We start from the raw sequence: 6,010 nt of genomic DNA, 5'->3' as shown, positions 1-6,010 counted from the left end.
TTCAGACAAAATGGGTATTTTTTGCCACAATTCACAAGTAAGAAAACATATCAAAATAACAAGTTTAGTGTCAAATTCCATGTATGGTAAAATATTCCCCTTCTCTTCTTTAAGTCAACAGTAAGATAGAAAACATATTTGAAAAGCACATAATTTAGAAGATCCTGTGATGTTATACAATGTGAAAGGTAAGTGTGAAAGGGGAGATGGAAGGGCCAGAAAACCAGGGAAGATAAGGCACGTGCACACAAACAGGAGCGCTTCTCTGTGCACCTGGGGACTAGCCATGCACCCCAAACTCAATGATGCCCAGGCTCTACACTTGGTTTTAATGCTCCTGCTGCAGTTGTTGAGATTGCATGGATCAGCATTTCAGAAGCACCTGTGTAGACTGTTTTCGTCTGTCCGAGCTATTATAACAAAATACCATAGACTAAAGGACTTATAAACAACAGAAATTTATTTCTCATAGTTCTGGAGACTACAAGTCTGAAATGAGGGCACCAACATGGTCAGGTGACAACCCTCTTCTGGGTGGCAAACTTCTCCTTTCCTGGCCCAAGAGACTGGAAAGCTCTGTGGGGCCTCCTTTAGAATAGCACTGATCTCCTTCATGAAGGTTCCATCCTCATGACCTAATCACCTCCCAGAGGCCACACCTCTAATATCACCATACTGAGAATTAGAAGCCCAAGATGGGGGAGGGGAGAGGGGCAAGACAGACATTTAGACCATAGGACAGACCCAGAACAGGTCTAGAGTGAAACTTTTTTAAAAATCTCTTGCAATTCCAGTGGGGAATGAAGCTTTTCCTTAATTAAAGGGCTCATCTTTAACACACCCTCTTTGCTTGGTTCACTTTTCTTCATGCATTTCATAGTTTGAACTTGAAGATAGCTCCATTATTTCAACATTGTGTCAGTAATAAGAGGTACATTCTAAAGGCCCAGAATCTAGAACATGCTGTCCTGGGCCATGCAGATGAGAAGAAGGAGAGCACTAAGTTGTCAGTTCTTCCTTTACTTTCTCTAGTCTTTCTCCCTTCTTCCTGAGGAAACAGTCTTCTGAACCTGACAGGTTGGACTGGAGAAACAGGTTGGAATTCAGGAAATCTGAAATTTTCCCACTTCCAGACTAGTTTTGATATCCCATTTGCCCAGCTAGTATTTACTGAGGAGCTGCTCTAAGTAGGGCATTCTGCTGAGTCTTTATTTACATCAGAAATTAGCAACCAATTGTGATTTTTAATTGATCTGTGGCTACTATCAAAATTCTAGACCCAAGTGCAGAGGAGAACTAAGATAATAATGATGCTGGTACGTTACATTCACGTGTATCTCAACAGTATTTTCACCAAAGTGGATTTGGCGCCTTCCCTCTCTACTAGGAATATCCTTCTCTCCCCCTCATTTGTATCACCACGCAGCACCTTGCTTCTACTCCTCAGCCCCACACTTATCCATTACTTTTCCCCAGTCAAACTGAGGCATCTTGACTATTTACACTCAGTTAGGTGGTCTGGTAGCCTCATTAAAATCATTTACTCTAAGGTGTGAATGAGGTTTAGACCTCTTAGAGAAATTTGTATTTTAAAATGAATCTCATTAGACAACCAGTTTTGTTTTCCTCCAGTTAATAATGACATGTGAAGAGAGAGAGTTTTGAGTAGGGCTCTCGGACACATTTATCTGCCCACTGTGTCCCAACACACAAAGTTTTATTTACATGTGTAGGAAAGAATAACGGAAAAGGCAATGGCACCCACTGCAGTACTCTTGCCTGGAAAATCCCATGGATGGAGGAGCCTGGAAGGCTGCAGTCCATGGGGTCGCTGGGAGTCAGACACGACTGAGCGACTTCACTTTCACTTTTCACTTTCATGCACTGGAGAAGGAAATGGCAACCCACTCCAGTGTTCTTGCCTGGAGAGTCCCAGGGACGGGGGAGCCTGGTGGGCTGCCGTCTCTGGGGTCGCACAGAGTCGGACACGACTGAAGCGACTTAGCAGCAGTAGCAGCAGCAGGAGAGAATAACATAGGGAATCAGCCCAAGAGCCCTATGTATCTCCTCCACTGCTCCCCACACACATGCCCCCACCGCCTTGCCCCCGCCCCCGCGCACATCCCCCACCCCCCGCACCCCGCCTCTCTTTTTCAGCTCTGCATGTTGCTCTAACTCTACTATCACATGACACCCCATGTATCAAACACCTACTGACCTCTACCATGCTGGATCCCCTGCCTTGTTCCTAATCTGTTCCCCCTACAAATTCTGAGTCTTGGTTCCATTTTCTATTTATAATCTTATAACTGCTCTTTAAATTTTGTTCCCCTCATCCTGGAGATAGTTTAGTAACACAGATGAAGCTTAGCTTTGGAGTCAGATGCCACTTCCTAGATGTTTGACCTTAAGCGAGGTATTTATCATCTCCAAACCTCTGTTTCCTCATATGTAAAATGGGCATATTGTGAGGATTAACTATGATATATAAATAGAATCAGGAACATTTGTTAATAGTGCAATACCTGTAGTTACTATTATTAATATTATTTATTATCTGCACTTCCCAACACTGATTCGGATTTCCTCTGCTGGTTCTGTCTTGGAGGAGCTAATCCTTGAGTGTGCTGGGCTGGTCAGAACCAGTTTCCTGCACCTGACCTTTTTTTGGCTACTTGACACACAAAGTTGATAATGATAGGGACCATATTTTCTGAACAAAAACAGGACATAGTTTTATAAATACAAGCATATTTGTGGAGATAATAAAAGGCAAGCTTTGAAACCAGGTCCGTTGCAGGAAATCAGAGACATGACTTCTTATACTGTGAATTTTATACTCTGAATGAAGATGAATTTGAGAGTCATGAGGGAGTGCTGAACATAATTAAGTGTCCCTTTGATAACCTATTGTATTCAGAAAGCAAGGTCAATAACACAGGGAAGAGTGGTCTACTCTTCAGGGAGGTGTTTTTCTGCCCCCAAAGAGAAAGCAAACACTTTGAAGTCAGATCTGGGGTTACATCCAAATGCTACCACTTAAAATTCAATGACAAAGAGACACAAAAACTCCTATAATTAATCTGTTACTGGTGAGGAAACTGAGGCTCAGATAAATCAAATATTTCAGCCCCAAAATTAATGATACCCATCTTGCAGACATATCATGAAGATTAGAAATTATATATAAAAACCTGATGTTTAGTCTAAATAAATGAATTTCCTGGAAATCTAGAGCCAGGTTTCTCTTCAAGATGAAAGAGAACTGAAATTTTGTCCACCTTCCACATATAACCAAGCTCTCAATTTAAAAACAAAAACAAAAAACTATTTAGCTACTATAGAACATGGAAATAATTTTCCACGTTTATGTTTTGAACCCCGGTTAGGGTCTCAAAGAGTCAGACACCAATGAAGCAACTAAGCACGAATGCACATCGTTAAGTATATCCAGATAGACCGACGGGATATATAAACTATACCTTTTCAGTATCTATATCTAAAAAGAAAGCTTTCAAAGGATTTCTAGTGTTTTAGCAGTTTAAAGGTGTCTTTTGTTGTTATATAAGAGAAACACAGATGAAACCCAGGGAAACACAGTACTTTCTGGCTGTGTCACTTTTAAAAAGCCATAAAAAGTGATCACTTAACATTTTATGGAAAGGTATCCTGGCACTTAGAGAAACTTCACAAAAAAAGGATACTCTATATTTTGATATATTTAATGCCTAATTTCCAAGTAGAAATACTATTCTGGTCTAAATAAATCTTGAACATAGTAAATTGAAAATGTCTATGCTGAGGGTTTATTTCCTATTTCTAATGAATCAATAATTTTTACTTCATTGCATATGCCTCTTTAATTTATAGTGAATAAAACAATACTGATTTTTCAAAAATTAATACAGGATCTCAAGCTACCAAGTTTCTAAATGATGATATTTCCAATGGCAAATGAAATAACATGCTGTCCGTGCAGTTAGTGATTTTAGGCAATTTGAACATCATGATAAAAGGAGGGGGAGGTGGGGAGATTACAAGCAGTGTTATAATTAAAGGTCTGTTGATTCTTCAGTTTAAATGCCATTGTTGAAAGATTTTTCACTCAGATGTCAAAGTCTGTGGCCAGCCAAAACTTGGCATGCTAGAACTCAGCCCAAGGAAACATTGTGTTCTACAGATTTAAAAACCAAAATCTGTTAAGAACAGAAATGTTGGTCTTGGGCTGATTTCTCATGAATCAGAACCAAAGAATAGCCAAATACCACCTCCTCTTTATGAAAGGAAGTAGTGCAGGTGGATGTTAATGTGAAATATGTGTTCAGATGGAAAATTAAGGGAAATAAAGGTTAGATCTCATCATACAGTGCACTGGGTTAAAGTTCTATGTAAATAAAACATGGTTCTTTGAGAGTTCTGAAACATTTGAGAAGCTTCTTCTAGCTAATCTTTCATGGATAATTAAATGGGGAGCAGAATTTACCTGTCTTCCAAGACTTTCATGTTTAGGTTCCGTTTCTCCAGTACTATCTTCTGTTACTACAAACACTTAAAGCAAGCTTGATTTGTTTAACTCACTGCCTAGAAATAGATTTCAAACACCAGGTTTCCTTTTCTTTAATTTGAAGCTTACACACCCATGACCTGTGAGCTGCATCAAACTAGCCTATAAAAATTTTTGTCCATACAATACTTAAAAATAATTTGAGAGTTTGAGCCAACAGTTAAAGATCAAAAGGTCTCACCAAAAAGAAACCCAGATCTTTTCCAGATTCTAGGAAATATGGCGATCTTAAAATATTAGACCTGAATTTTTGCATGGGACAGATATCTGGAACTGAGTAATAACCGTTCCCTTCAGACAAGCCATGTCTTCTCCAGTTAGACAAAGTACCTGTCACCCCACATTTTATGCCACATCCACTTCACTCATTTGTTCTGTTACCCTGGATACTAGCGGCACTTGGCTTTTCTTTCTTTGCTTACAGTATATGTATTGTTTCCTTACTTTCTTTGCTTGTGGTATTAAGTTTTAAAGCTTTCCAATAAATGATAATATTGCAAAGGCTGTGTGCATACCGGTGCTTCTGAACAAAGCATTATTGAAAATGACAAAATTGGAGTGCAACCAAATTATCCAAAAATAGAGAAATGCTTTAAATTATGTTGATATAGCCATATAATGAAATACTATACAGGGCTTAAAAATATATGTCTTGAAAGAAGGAAGTTTACAATGTATATGACACCTGTTTTCTAGGAGAAAAAATATTTATACACATAGGGAAAAAGTTGAACTGATGTCTTAGAGCTGGCTTTAAAAATGTATACATGTGTAAAGAAATGTATACAAATAAGTTAATAAATAAGCTTCAAGGGTATCTTTTGTAGATCCCCTTCCATGTGATTTCTTTATTCCATTTTTAACTCATCAGTTAGAACATATCCTGAAGCTGTTTTTCAACTCTGTCTGAAGCTGATTATTCTTCTTGCCTTTATTCTTTAGAGGATACAATTAAGAATAAGATTTTCAAAGTTGTTTTAAATACTTGAGAGGCTCTTCCTGCTTGCCCACGCACTAGACTACCACCATGGCAAAGCAATGCATTGACCTGGAATTGGCTTGTTCTTCTAAAGCACCCTTTGCTGATACCAAAAATTATTCAAAACATTTTGAAAGCATTTTGGAACAGAAAATTTTCACATAAATATGTACTTTGTAATATGAACACAAAAACTCGTGCATCAACTTGTGCCAACTATAGGAGGCAAAACTCACAGGTAAAAGCCATTTAGGCATTTATGGAAACTATTCTGATCCCAGCACTTAGCACAATGCCTGGCAGATAGGAAAGTATTCGTTAAATAAAATGTGAATAAATTTGCACTCTCATCAAAAAGCAACTGACTTGAGCATCAAAAATTAGTCATCTTTTAAATAAAGATCAAACAACAAAATCTGAACTTTACTCATAAAGCTTCCAGATGTAGGTTGGGTGCTTCAGAGTCA

At 38.4% G+C, this 6,010-nt stretch overlaps 1 protein-coding gene across 45 annotated transcripts in view; it reads left to right on the top strand.

The window, feature by feature from the left end:
* Positions 1–6,010, top strand: part of ZBTB20 (zinc finger and BTB domain containing 20) — an 863,676-nt gene that overhangs the window by 689,479 nt on the left and 168,187 nt on the right. The window lies entirely within an intron of this gene.

This window comes from Bos indicus, chromosome 1, assembly GCF_029378745.1.
Source record: "Bos indicus isolate NIAB-ARS_2022 breed Sahiwal x Tharparkar chromosome 1, NIAB-ARS_B.indTharparkar_mat_pri_1.0, whole genome shotgun sequence".
NCBI classification, from domain to species: Eukaryota; Metazoa; Chordata; class Mammalia; order Artiodactyla; family Bovidae; genus Bos; species Bos indicus.
Note: the sequence above shows the minus strand (reverse complement) of the source record. Positions and strands in the feature narration are given on the sequence as shown.